General features: G+C 40.4%; 1 long non-coding RNA gene across 2 annotated transcripts in view; it reads right to left on the reverse strand.

Annotated features, from left to right (window-relative positions):
* LOC138847159 (uncharacterized) overlaps positions 1-13437 on the reverse strand; it is a 34443-nt gene extending 21006 nt beyond the window's left edge. Inside the window, exon 1 of one of the 2 annotated variants that reach the window (XR_011384812.1) lies at positions 13060-13437. This is a non-coding gene — a long non-coding RNA (uncharacterized lncRNA). Of the gene's footprint in view, positions 1-837; positions 3821-13059 lie in introns of those variants that run through there. The other variant, XR_011384813.1, reaches the window with a different exon arrangement.
* Between the last annotated feature and the right edge of the window lie 1855 nt (positions 13438-15292).

Below are 15292 nucleotides of genomic sequence, written 5' to 3' on the forward strand. Positions count from 1 at the left end.
CCTGGGAAAGTAGTGGAGGATAGCTCAAGCCCTTGGGCTCCTGCACCCATGTGGGATACCCAGAAGAACCTCCTGCCTCCAGGCTTTGGCCTGGCCATGTTGGGGGTGAACTAGCAGATGGAAGATTTCTCTTTCTCTCTCTCCCTGTCCATCTCCCTCCCCACCCCAGTGAGATAATAAAACAAGTATTACCAAGAAAGAAACTTAAAATGTTTATGTGTATGGTATCAAATACAATATTCTTTATCCATGGATTATAGTACTTTGCAGATGTATGCTGTATAAAAGATATTGGATGGTGATGTCCTATATTGTGATTAATTTTCAAAAAATATTGAAATAGTTCATGAAGATGGAATGTTATTTTTAATAAATATGACAGTCATAGTAGTAACTTATTAGAATTTGCTACCTTTAAATTATTTCTTAATTAAGCATTAATAATGAATTTTTCAGAAATGTAATTTGTAACTGCTGAATACTTTAAAATTATTTTTATTTATATTTTTCATTTCATTCAAGGTCAACAAATTTCCTTTATTTTATATATAAGATTTAAGAACACAGTGATACGTCCTACCCTACCCTCCCTCCCATGCATAATCCCACACTTCTTCCTTCTTCCTCTTTTATTCCCTCTCAATTTTTATAATGATCTACTTTCAGTTTACCTTATACTCACAAGATTAACTCCGTACTAGTAAAGGGTTCAACAACTAGTAAGAATAACAAAAAAGATATTCCTCAACAGTGGAGTTAAGGGCTGTAAACAATCATCAAATTTCAAAATGTCAATTTCATTTCTATACAATATGTTTTTGATACTCTATTACTTACCACAGATCAAGGAAAACATATGGTATTTGTCCTTTTGGTACTGCCTTATACAATGTTTTTCAGTCACTTCCATTTTGTTGCAAAAAGACAGAATTTCATTCTTTTTTATTGCTGAGTAGTATTTCATGTTCCATAATTTTTTTAGCCAGTCATGAGTTGACGGACATCTGGGTTGATTCTATTATTTTAGCTATTGTGAATTGAGCTGCAAAAACCATGGGGATACAGATAACTCTAAAATTATTTTTTAATATGTACTGCAGATACTATTAAAAGAAACTGATCAGTTAGTGAAATTACTAATTTTCAAGAATATCTGCCCTTTGGAAGAAAGTAAAATAAGAATTGCAAAATGTGCAAATTAGAAAGGAAAATATTTGAGAACATAGAAATTAAATTAAGGAAATATAACAATTTAGGAATAGAATCACACTTTTCTAACAAGATGATTTGTAAGATAACCATATTTAACTGCAGATTTAAAGAAAGAAAAAGAGAAGAAATGCTGATATATTGTGTGAAAAACTGGGAAAGAATTAAAGAGAAAAGAAAGATGAAGTAAAAAGGAAAACTTAAACTGATCTTTAGAACCCTAGAGATGTGACAGAGGATTGCAAGAAATAATTTGAATCAAGTAGATGACACTTTGGTATTTCTAGCTGTATTTGTTATTACTTATAATAGCCCTTTATTTAAAATAATTTAATTAGATGTAAAGCAAAGAAAAATATAACATCTTAAAATAAATTATGATAGTTATAGCAGAGGTTATTTATTTTAAATCTTGGCACAGATAAAGCTTAGCATATGTCTTATGAGTAAAACAATGGAAACTAAGTTGAATTTAATAGTTAATTTACATATTTTTATGTTAAAATTAATGCTCAATAGTTCTGAGATTATTGTGAAATTCGTTAAATATTTTGTAATGACATTATTATATATACCATAGCTGCCTATATTTTTTGCTTATTTATTTTGAAATATTTTATTTACTTGAAAAACAAATTGACAAAGAGAGAAAGAGAGAGACAGATCTTCAATTTACTGATTCACTCCACTAATGTCTGCAGTGCCTGGGGCTGGTCCAGGCCAAAGCCATGAACCTGAAACTCCCAAGTGGGTGACAAGGGCCCAAGTACTTGGGTCATGTTCCACTGCATTCCCAGGTACATTGGCAGAGAACTGAATCAGAAGCCAAGCAGCTAGGAGTACAACTAACACTCCAATATGAGGTGCTGGCATTGGAGGAGGCAGCTTAGCTTACTGTGCCACAATGGCCAGCCCTTTTTTTCATTTAGGATGCCAATAGAAATGAAAAATTTAGGTGTCAAATTTTATTCAACTTTCCCACAAATAAGTACATGATGACAGGCCCAACACTCTGTACAGCCTTCATGGTAGATATCCTAGACATTATACTTTTTCTTTAGTAGGTAAAAATCTTTAGCCTAAAAATGTTGACATTTTCTTTTTTTTAGTAGTTTTCTTAATTAATTAATTTTTTTTAAGGAATACAAATTTCACCTTGTGTCCTTTCCTCTGATTTTGGTGGATTGGTTTCCAGAAGAATAGTGAAGGAACTCCTCTTGTGTGGAAACCTTAAAGTCCTGTTTTATTGTACACATTTTTCCTAATTGCATAAAATCAGTTGGAGGGGTCAGCCTTGTAGCATAATAGGTTAAGCCGTGGCTTGTGACACCAAAATCCCATATGAGTATTTGTTCATCTCCCAGCTGCACCACTTCTGATTCAGCTCCCTGATAAGGTGCAAATCTGCTTGGGCACATATAGCAAGCCAAGTGTCTTCTTTTTTAAAGACTTATTTATGTATTTGAAAGAAAGAAGCAGACAGAGAAACAGAGATATTCCATCCACTGGTTCATTCCCCAGATGACCAGGATGGCCAGGACTAGGTCAGGAAGAAGCCAGGAGCCAGAAACTTCATCCAGGTCTCCCATGTGGATGGCAGGGGCCCAAGCACATATTCTTTATCCAATCATGAGTTGATGACATCTGGGTTGATTCCATATCTTATCTATTCTGAATTGAGTTGCTACAAATATGGAGGGTACAGATAACTTTTTCCTATGCTGATTTAATTTCATTTGGGTACATTCCCAAAAGTGGGACAGCAAGGTCATATGGTAGATTATTTTCAGATTTGTGAGAGATCACTATACTGTCTTATATAATGGCTATAACAGTTTACAGTGTAATCACATAATCCAGATTGAAAGATACAGTGTATCTGCTTTTCTGTAAACAAACTAACCTTCAGGTTATTTCCCTGTTTAAAAAAGTATGTCCTCAGGGCCCAGCACTATGGTGTAGCAGGTAAAGCCACTGCCTGCAGTGCTGGCATCCCATGTGGGCACTGGTTTGAGTCCCAGAGGCTCTAATTTTGACCCAGCTTTCTGCTATGGCCTGGGAAAGCAGTAGAAGTTGTCCTTGGGCCCCTGCACCCTACATGGGAGACCCAGAAGAAGATCCTGGCTCCTGTCTTCAGATTGGCGCAACTTCTGCAGTTGTAGTCATTTGGGGAGTGAACCAGCAGATGGAAGACTTCTCTCTCTGTCTCTCTGCCTCTGCCTCTCTGTAACTCCACATTTCAAATAAATAAATAAATAACTTTTTGTGTGTTTTTTTTTTTTTGTTTTTGTTTTTGACAGGCAGAGTGGACAGTGAGAGAGAGAGAGACAGAGAGAAAGGTCTTCCCTTTGCCATTGGTTCACCCTCCAATGGCTGCCATGGCCGGCGTGCTGTGGCCAGCGCATGACGCTGATCCGAAGGCAGGAGCCAGGTACTTATCCTGGTCTCCCATGGGGTGCAGGGCCCAAGCACTTGGGCCATCCTCCACTGCACTCCCTGGCCACAGCAGAGAGCTGGCCTGGAAGAGGGGCAACCGAGACAGAATCCAGCACCCCAACCAGGACTAGAACCCGGTGTGCCAGCGCCGCAAGGTGGAGGATTAGCCTAGTGAGCCGTGGCGCCGGCCAAATAAATAAATCTTTAAAAAGCAAACTTGTCCTTAATATTTACAACAAAGACCAGACAAAATTATTTCATACATTAACATTTATAATTTCAATCTTTAGTAGTAGTGGCTTAAATGGGCAAACTGATTTTATTAAATTTGAGTGCATATTTATTTATTAAAATTTGAGTGCCTGTAAAATAGAGATAAAATTTCAAATGAAAAGCAAATACTAAAAGTATAGTGTGAAAGCACATATATATATATATATATATATATATATATATATCTCAACATAATCTCTAAGACAGAATACAACATTATTTTCTGATCAGTAACCTGGAATAACCTTTAACAGTAGCCTGTTAGTAAATTTGAGTGAAAAAATATTTTTGCTGTTTTTAATTTTATTTTACTCTTGACTCTGAAGTCTTCTTTTAAAACCACCTCCTCTGAGAGAACTTTCACTTTGACTGTGATCTTGTCTAAATAAGATTGGTGTTGGTGAGCTCAAAAGGCTTCCATAGTCTTGGCAACTCATGACAAGAGCCTAGGGTGATTACTGACACCATAAATAAGAGTGTCAATTGTTAAATCAACAGGAGTCACTGTGCACTTACTCCTCATGTAGGATCTCTGTCCTTAATGTGTTGTACTAGGTGAATTAACGGTATAACTAGTACTCAAACAGTACTTTATACTTTGTGTTTCTGTGTGGGTGCAAACTGTTGAAATCTTTACTTAGTATATACTAAATTGCTCTTCTGCATATAAAGATAATTGAAAGTGAATCTTGATGTGAATGGGATGGGAGAGGGAGTGGGAGATGGGATGGTTGCAGGTGGGCGGCAGGTTATGGGGGGAAAAAGCCACTGTAATCCAAAAGCTGTACTTTGGAAATTTATATTTATTAAATAAAATTTTAAAAAAATCACAAATCACTAAAGTGTTACATTAAAGTATTACATTAAAAATGTAATAAAAAGTGAAAAAAAATCTTCCATGTTCAGGGATTAGGAGAATCAACATCATCAAAATGTCCATACTACCAAAAGCAATTTACAGATTCAAAATGATCCCAAAGAAAATACCAATAAGATTCTTCACAGATATAGAAAAATGATGCTAAAATTCATATGGAAACACAAGAGACTTTGAATAGCTAAAGCAATCTTATATAAGAAAAAGAAAGCTAGAGTCATCACAATACTTGATTTCAAGACATAATACAGGGCAGTTATAATTGAAATAGCCTGGCTCTGGCACACATGTAGACAAATGGGGCAGAACAGAAACTCCAGAAATAAATTCATGGATCTACAACCAACGTTACAGAAATTAAAAACCATGCTGGGGGCCAGCACTGTGGGATAGCAGGCTAAGCCTCCTGCAGCACTAGCATTTCATGTGGAAACTGGTTTGTGTCCTGGCTGCTCCACTTCCAATCCATATCTCTGTTTATGGCCCGGGAAAGCAGTGGAAGATGGCTCAAGTCCTTGGGCTCCTGCACCCACGTGGGAGACCTGGAGGAACTCCTGGCTCCTGGTTTGGATCAGACCACATTCCAGCCTTTGTGGCCATTTAGGGAATGAACCAGTGGAAGGAAGACATCTCTCTCTCTCTCTCTCTCTCTCCCTTTCTCTCTGTAACTGCCTCTCAAATAAATAAATAAAATCTTAAAAAAGAGATATTACAATTCATATCACAGAAAGATCACTAGGGCTGTTAACAGCAACTAATAAATCAACAAATTTGAAGAAAAGGTTAATTTATGGATAAATACAACCTACCAAAACTGAACCTGGAATAAATAGAAAACCTGAATAAACCAAAAATGAGTAACAACATCGAATTAGGAATAAAAAGATCTCCAAATAAAAGGTCAGCACCAGATGGTTTCACTACTAAATTTTATCAAGTTAAAAAAAAAACTAACATCATTCTTTCTTAAAATAAAAGAGGCAATAAGCGTTTGGCATAGTGGTTAAGAGGCTACATTCATTTTATGTTGGAGAGCCTGTATCTGTATTCTGTCGTCACTCCCAATTCCAGCTTCCTGCTAATGCATACCATAGAAGGAAGCAGATTATTCAAGTACTTGAGTCCCTGCCAACTGGACACAGATTGAGCTCTTGGATCCTGTCCTTGGCTAAGCCTAGTCCCGTTCTTGCAGAAATTTTTTTTAAGATTTATGTATTTATTTGAAAGCTAGAGTTACAGAGAGGCAGAAGTAGAGAGAGAGAGAAAGAGGTCTTCCATCCACTGCTTCAATCCCCAGATGTCGGAGCTGCGCTGATCCAAAGCCAGGATCCAGGAGCTTCTTCTGGGGCTCCCACATTGGTGCAGGGGCTCAAGGACTTGAGCCAACCTCTACCACTTTCCCAGGCAATAGCAGAGAGCAGTATCAGAAGTGGAGCATCCAGGACTCAAAGTAGTACCAATACAGAATGCAGGCACTGCCAGCGGCAGCTTTACTGGCTACGCCGCAGTGACAGCCCCATCTTGCCAAAATTTAAGGAGTGAATCAGCACAAGGTAGGTAACTCTGTATCTCTGCCTTTAATGAATTAAAGAAATGAATTTAAAAATTTAAAATACAAAATAAGGTCACAGAAAATGTTTAAAAACAAGTATTAGCATGAGCATTTGGTGCAGTAGCTAAACACACCAATTTTGATACCATGTCCCATGTCAGAGTGCCAGCTTTAAGTTCAACACCCAACTTGTGATTCAACTTCCTGTGAATGCACCCCCTGAGAGGCAGTAGGTAGTGGTTCAAGTTTTTGGGTCCTTGCCACACATGTGGGAGGCCAGGATGGACTTCCTGGCTCCTGTGTTCAACCTGGTTGAGTTGCAGCTGCTGTAGGGTTTTGTTTGTTTTTGTTTTTGGAGGGGGCGAAACAGCTGATGGAAGATCTCCCTCCCTCTGTCTCTCTGCCTTTCAATTAAAAAATCAATAAATAAGACCATTTAAAAAAGGATGACAGAGAAAACAATTGCAATTATGTTACATACTAACCCACTTAACATCAATAATCACTTTAAATGTGCATTATCTAAACACATCAAGGATAGAGATTGATATGGGGAAAATCAAACCAAGATCCAACTTCATGCTGTCTATAGGAAAACCATTTAAATATACAGACACATGGAGGGTATTGGAAGTCATTTCGGTCGAACACATTTCCTTTGCATAGTAGGAATACATTCAAGATGTATGTTGTACAAAATGGTGAGAATAGTTAATAACAATGTGTTCTACTATAGAAAATAACAGTTTAGACTTAAGTATTCTCATCATGAAAAATAGGTATATAATGGATATGATAATTGCCTTAATTTGTTCATTAAAATTATATAAATATTTCCAAACATGACTATGTGCTAAAGACATTTCATTCTTATCAGCTTAAGACACATATAGGGGCCAGTGCCATGGCTTACTTGGTTAATAGTGTGCCTGCAGTGCCGGCATCCCATATGGGCACTGGGTTCTAGTCCCAGTTGCTCTTCTTCCAGTCCAGCTCTGTGCTGTGGCCCAGGAAGGCAGTAGAGTATGGCCCAGGTGCTTGGGCCCCTGCACCTGCATGGGAGACCAGGAAGAAGCACCTGGCTCCTGGATTCGGATCTGCACAGTGTCGGCTGTGGTGGCCATTGGGGAGTGAGCCAATGGAAGGAAGACCTTTCTCTCTGTCTCCCTCTCACTGTCTATAGCTCTATCTGTCAAATAAATAAATAAAAGACACAACTGATTAAAAATAAAAATAGGGGCCAATGCTGTGGCACAGTGGGTTAATGCCCTAGCCTAAAGAGCCAGCATCCTATATGGGCACCAGTTGGAGACTCGGCTGCTCCACTTCCCATCCAGCTCTCTGCTATGGCCTGGGAAAGCAGTAGAAGATGGCCCAAGTTTTTGGGTCCCTGCACCCACATGGGAGACTTGGAAGAAGCTCCTGGCTCCTGGCTTCAGATTGGCACAACTCCAGCCATTGCAGCCATCTGGGGAGTGAACTAGCAGATGGAAGACCTCTCTCTCTCTCTCTCTCTCTCTCTCTCTCTCTCTCTCTCCTCTCTCTGTGTAACTCTGACTTTCAAGTAAATAAATAACTCTTTAAAGAAAATAAGAATAAAAGTAAAAATATGCTCCTGGAGCTGTGGCATAGTGGGTAAAGCCACCACCTGCAGTGCCAGCATTAAATATGGTTGCTGGTTTGAGACTCAGTTGCTCCACTTCTAATCCAGCTCTCTGCTATGGCCTGGGAAAGCAGTAGAAGATGGCCCAAGTCCTTGGGGCTCTGCATTCATGTGACCCAGAAGAAGTTCCTGGCTCCTGTCTTCGAATTGGCACAGCTATTGCTGCCAACTGGGAAGTCAACCAGCAGATGGAAGACCTCTCTCTCTCTCTGACTCTCCTTCTCTCTGTGTAAATCTGCCTTTCAAATTAATAAATAAATCTTTTAAAAATATGCAGAAATACAGTCATTACAATACCAGTCCAATGAAACCTAGAAAACAAAACATTCATTTCTGACTAATCAGGATTTAGGTCAAAACACTACATTGGTTATACAGTGAGACAACAGGCAGTTCTACTAGAAATTACAATGCTTCCTACCAGTTTTCCTAAATAGGACAATAAGAAAAAAGTTATAGAACTAAATACTGGCTGGCGCCACGGCTCACTAGGCTAATCCTCTGCCTTGTGGTGCTGGCACACCGGGTTCTAGTCCCGGTCAGGGTGCTGGATTCTGTCCCAGTTGCCCCTCTTCCAGGCCAGCTCTCTGCTGTGGCCAGGGAGTACAGTGGAGGATGGCCCAAGTGCTTGGGCCCTGCACCCCATGGGAGACCAGGATAAGTACCTGGCTCCTGCTATCAGATCAGTGTGGTGCGCTGGCTGCAGCACGCTGGCCACGGTGGCCATTGGAGGGTGAACCAATGGCAAAGGAAGACCTTTCTCTCTGTCTCTCTCTCTCTCACTGTCCACTCTGCCTGTCAAAAAATAAAAATAAAAAAATTTAAAAAAGAACTAAATAAAAAATATAAATCCACCATTTGTAATCAGTACATAAATGAACAGTGTAAATATTCAACCAGTGGTCACTACTAATTAGCAATATGTTACCATTCAGAAATGTCAGTTAACACTAGGTGGAGTAAATAAATAAATAAGGTCACTCCAAGTGCTGGGAAATCAAAAAGTAAATGAGAGCATATGCATGAAAAGTTAGATACTTAATCCTTCTACTCCACTAACACTTCATACAGAATTAGAATTTATTCACAATCTATAACCTAACATTTCCCATTATTTTAAAAAAACTACCATGAATTAACATGAGGAAATAAATTAAGAAAAATATTATCATAAATATCAAAAAATAAACCAAGAAAAACTCACTGTTGAGCATAATATATTCTAAGCTACAGCAAACATTAAAAAGAACCTAGACTCATTCACCAGTGAGGGCAGAGGTTGAAGAGATCAAGAAGACCTCTGGGGGCCAACATCGTGGCAGAGCAGATAAAGCTGCTGCTTGCAGAGCAGCCATCCCAAATGGGTGCCTGTTCCTGTTTGGGCTGCTCCACTTCCAATCCAGCTCTCTGCTATGGCCTAGGAAATCAGCAGAAGATGATCCAAGTCCTGGGGCCCCTGCATGCCCATGTGAGACCAGAAAGAAGCTCCCAGCTCCTAGCTGGCCATCTGGGAATTGAACCAATGGATGGAAATCGATCCACCCCCCCTCTACCTCTGCCTTTCAAATAAATAAATAAATCAAAAAAAAATTTAAAAAGACAACCCTTGAACTGACCAAGGCCCATTTATTTGAATGGGTAGTCATTCCATGAGTGTTTAAATTATTATTTTTATCTAGAATTAGCAGAGGCTTCAGATTCAGGGCTCACTCCCACCAGGCACCTCCAGGCAGAAGCCAGTGCAAGACATGTGTCTTCTCTTTCTGGTCTCCATCTCTTTCCTCAAGTTTTCTGTGGATCTCACTCAGAGTTTTCATTAGCATAAGCTTAGCTATTATAGGAAAGGGTGGTTATGAAGAATCAGAGCCACTCCAATCAGGAAACTGCAGGGGTCTTAAATACACATGGGCCAGAGATTGAGGAGAAAAGAAAATATATTTTTATTATACAAATCATAAATAAATTCTCAAATTCATAAACCTGTTCTCACCCAGCAAAATTTGATCTTCACAGATATTCTGATTTCATACAAACCATCGTCTGACTAAACCAACTCCATGACACAAAATAAAGCTGCTGTGTGCCCAAAGTGCATTTGCTTTTCAGGTCTCACACCAGTTAACTAAGATGCATTTCCCTTGGCATTTACAAAGGTTCTACTCCCTACACAAGATTGAGAGAATACAGTGTGCATCAATCATTTTTGTCTTGTCCCTTCAATACCAGCATCTAGTTAGCTGATATTAATATGTCTCCAAGGAATGAGAACTGTGGTTGAGAAAAAATCTTAATGTCCCAAAGAGTGAGCTATCTTGATGGAGGGTATATGTCGCTTCCCCTCTTCGCGGAGGAACGACTCAGGACCCTGCGCTGTTCTTTTGCCTGCTCAGCCCTTCCCAGGTTTGCTGCTGGTCCTTCCTGGGTTGGCTGCCGATCCTTCCACCTCCATGGAAGGGCGGCTCCCCCTGCCACTTTCCCCACTTCCGCGGGGGAGCGGCACACCGCCGGCCGGCTCTCTCGGGGGCTGCTCAGATGTTATCCGGATGTTCCCCTTAGATGTTCCCTGTGCATGTTGTCTCTCTCCTCCTTTATAGTCCTCTTCCACCAATCCCAACTCTGCTACCCACACGCCGAGTACGCTGCTCTCCTCCAATCAGGAGCAGGATCAGCTCCTGCAGGTTATTGGTCGAACTGGAGGCAGCTGTGTAAAAGTTGTTTACTCCTCTCCCAGCGCCATATTGTGGGAGAGCAGATGCATAGAATAAGTCTTAATTTCAGTAACTTAGTCTAGTCCGAGTTGCTCCCCACAGGTATATAATAGATTCCCTAGTTTTAGGGCACCAATTACCACCCTGGACTCTCCCTCAATTTACTGTTGTTCTTCAGGAAGATGAGGAAGGGGATTTGTTAGACTCTGTTGGGGCACTGAGGCCCTGTTAGGCCACTGGGCCTGCACCACACCTTCAGGCCCGATGAAAGTGGGCACAGATAGATCATTTAAAGGTTGGTGAAATATTTATTGCTTGGGAAAGCCCTGCACCTGGGATATTCCAAACTGCTAGACAATGCACTGTAAATTTCACAAAGGAGCCTTTCTGCATGTCCCCCACCCATCTTATCAGGGTCAATGTGGTACTCTGCACCTCCCCCAACAGGCCGCTTGAGAAGGGACACTGCTGCTGCACAAATGGAATGAAGCCTGGCTACAAAACCCTTGCCCTCTGTGTGGGCAGGCTTAACCCCCACTCTCTTTATCCCCCACTTTGGGTTCATCCCCCAATTAAAGCAAAGTCTTATCTACTTAAATGGGCCTCCTTGTCTGTTTTGAACCCTAAAATCCTAAAACCTATCAAGGATAACATTCACTCTGCATTCCTACAGAGACCATCACTCACAAAGAGTTCTGAAACCCAGGAAAAGGAAGAGAAGGGTGTAGGGACCAGTGGTGTGGTGCAGCAGGCTAAAGTCCCAGCCTGCAGCACCAGCATCCCATGTGGGCACCAGTTCAAGTCCCAGCTGTTCTACTTCCAAATCAGCTCCCTGCTAATGTGCCTGGGGAAGCAATGGAAGATGGACCAAGTCCTTGGGTCCCTGCACCCACTTGGGAGATGCAGGGGGGAAGCTCCCAGCTCCAGGCTTTGGATCAGTTCAGCTCCAGTCATTCCAGCCATTTGAGGAGTGAACCAACAGATGGACGATCTCTCCCTCTCTCTCAGTCTCTACCTCTCTTTGCAACTCTGTGCTTCAAATAAATAAAGTAAATCTCAAAAGAAAAGAGAGAGAGAGAGAGCAAGGTATATTGAGAAGACACTACTCTGTAAAGTTTCTACTAAGAATCTCACACTGATGATGACATTCTGAAAAAAAAATCTCTGCACTTAATATCAGTAAAAGGAGACTGCAAAAATTTTTTTAACTTCATTTATATTTACTTGATATGCAAATAAATGAAGACAGACAGATATCTTTCATCTACCATGCTTACCCTACATGCCAGCAACAGCCAGCAATGGGCCAGGCTTAAGCCATGAGACAGGAACTAAATCTGGGTTTCTGATATTGGTGGCCAGAACCCAAGCCACTGCCTGCTGCCTCCTAGGATGTGCCCTAACTGCAAACTAGGTCAGAAACAGAACCAGGACTTAAACTCAGCACTCTGAGAGGTATGTGGGATCCAAGTGTCACTTTCACCACTGCTAACGTGCCCACTCCAGGACAATGATTTCTTATAGCACAATGTAATGTAGGCATTGTCTAGTTTTCTGTAATGTATAATATTCACAGACAGAAAACAGCCTTTTAAAGAGCTACTGATTGTTTTCTGGGGGAAAAAAAGACAAAATACTGAATCTGAATGAAATTTTTCATGGGGAAAAACACTGGGGAAAACAAACAAACAAAAAAAAACATGGGGAAAAACAACTGCAGAGTTGAAGTTGGCATTTGGTAATGTGGGAAAAGATCTGGAGATTAAAGATCTAGTCCTCTCTATTAAACATTGTTGATCCCCTCTGAAACTCGTGAGGACTGAGGTAATCCTGACTGAGAAATTAAGCAGTGAGAACAGGTGTAAAAAGTCATTAGGATAAATCCCTCATGTGATTAATGGCCTCTCTCCCGCGGTCTGCTATGAAGCCACCTGGGATAGGCCTCTCCCACACTCCATCTGTCCACGTGGTGTCAGTGCCATCCTAAGCCTCCACCAGCAAAAAGACCATCACCACACACTGCCCCTCATCCCTGGACCAAAAGTGTGCGGTAAATATACCATTCCTTTCTACCATACCCAGCCTGCTGTTCTGTTACTAGCAACAAGGAAACTGACTCAGACCCCTAGGGAAAACTGAGCTATGACTTGAGACCCCGTTGGCCAACTCAAGGAAATTAGGTCATGCGTGAAGTTCAGATTCTCCCTTCTCACACACAATCTGGAAAGGAGAGGCCCAGGGTTCAGGCAGAGTCACTGCACACCGAGGCAGGGCAGCACACCAGGGTCCCAGCTGCCGGCCCACCTCACCTCCTGTGGGCCAGGAAACCTCACACACTCACCGCTTTCCTGCGTCCTCCTCAGGGCCCTGCGGTGAGGGAACTTCAGAGTAGAAGCGTCTGAGCCGGCCGGGGCTCTCTCAGGAGCAGAACCAGGAAGCTGAATAAGGCAGCAACTGAAAGATCCCCGAGGGACTGCAGTGTTGCCCTGGCGGGCTTGATTCAGCAGTTCATCCGAACACAGAGGCCGCATGACGTCACAGAGGACGTATCCAATCAGAATTGTTCCTAGCCTGAGGGTGGGCCCTTGGGGTTGCGCCGGGTTGGGGAAGTGAGAGGCGGGGCTTGGCCTCAGGTCTGAAGCTGCGTCCTTGGCAGCTGGGCCCTCAGGACTGCAGGGGCCGCTGCCAGGCCCTCAGGATTCCTCTCCTGAGACCTCTGCTTCCCTGTCCAAGATCCTGTTCACTTCTTGAAACTGCGAGCTTGTGATAATCTTCACGCAAGTTACAGTTTACTGACTATTGGATTCTGGGCCTTTTTTTCTTTGTATTTTTGGCATATTTTTCTGTTAGGTCATTTGATTTTATTAAATACGGATTTGAAGAGTTATTTCTTATACAGATATTCATTTTCTAGATTGTACTTTGTCTGTTACCATTTTCTATTTGCTTTTTTATGAGTACCTAGTAACCCTCTTGTTTGTGTTGATCCTATACCCAATAATTTTGCTTACTTCACCTATCAGCTCGTATTTAGTTTTGGATAGTATTAGATTATCTCTATCTATACTAGTATCATTAACATGTTAACAGTTCTGTTGCTTAAAATCTGACCCTTTGGATAAAATTTCCTTTTGTTTGCTTTATTTCCCTAATTATGCATCCTGGACAATGTTGAAGAGAGAAAGTGAGAGGAGAAAGCCTTGTCCAAGTTTACCCCCCAGGGAAAAATCATTCAGTGTTCTGTGTTAATTATGCTCTTTATTATTACTTCATTGTAGCCATCTTAATTATAGTAAGGGAATTACTATTTTTTTACTTCTGTTAACAGATTCTTTTTATGGTTAAAAGCTGAATTTTATTAAAAGTTTTCCAACATTTAAAATCAATGATCATGTGATGTACTTATATTTTTCTTACACATGAATTATTTACTTGATTTATTTTGGAATGTTAATCACCTTTGCATCTTCTAGTATTTCATACTTGTTATCATCACTTCTGTTTTCATATTTAGTTTAAGAATAATATTTTTGCTTAAAATATTTGTGCCTCTTTTTAAAAGTGCATGTTAGGTTATTTTCACCTGATCTGACTGTGTCACCAATGTAATACTGAATTCAAAAGAAATTAAAATATATTCCCTGTTTATTGCTACTTTGGATGAATCTGGGAAAATGAGGAACAATCTTCCTTGTATGTGTAGAATTTTCTATAAGTCTGAGTCTGAAATTTTGTTTGTGGAATTTGTTCATTGGCTGATTGGATTTTTCAAATATTGATTCAACTTATTTAACTTATATAGAAGTTTCTACTTTATACAATATCTGGGTTATGGTATATTGGTTTTTAAAATATGGTGACTTTTTGTATCTCTCTAAAAAATTTTTACTCCTAACTATTTCTCAAAATCTTTATTATCTTGTTAAGGTATATAAATGGAGGGAGGTGGCTGGGGGGCTTTGTGGTGTAACAAGTGAAGCTGGGCCTGGGATGCCAGCATCCCATAAAGGCGCCAATTTAAATACTGATGTGCCCTGATAAATGGCCTGGGAAAGTAGCTGAAGATGGCCCAAGTGTTTGAACCCCTGCAACCCACACAAGAGACCCAGATGAAGCTCCGAGCTCCTCACTCTTGGCTTTTGCTTCCCCATCTACTGTAGCCATTTGGGGAGTGACCCAGGAGATGGAAGATCTCTTTCTCTCTCTCTCTCTCTCTCTCTCTGGGTAACTCTTTTTCTTTTTCTTTTTTTTTTTTTACTCCACTGCCTCCCCCATAACTCTGACTTTCAAATAAATAAATAAATCTTTAAAAGAAAAAAAAGAAAATTTTTGAAGATGATGCTGTTTGATTCCTTAATTGGTATTTGTATGGTATTTCTCTTTCACTTCCTTAATGATTTATACTAGTTTTTATTAATTTTGTTAATATGTTTTAAAACCCCTTTTTTTCTTATTTCTGTTGTGCATCTTTCTACAGGTATTTCATTAATGCCTGCCTCTGTTTTTACTTGTCTCTATTGTATATCCCATTCTATAGTTAATTTTAGTTCTTAAGAAAGAAATCACAGAGGGAT

The sequence above is a fragment of the Oryctolagus cuniculus genome, chromosome 19, assembly GCF_964237555.1.
Source record: "Oryctolagus cuniculus chromosome 19, mOryCun1.1, whole genome shotgun sequence".
NCBI lineage: Eukaryota > Metazoa > Chordata > Mammalia > Lagomorpha > Leporidae > Oryctolagus > Oryctolagus cuniculus.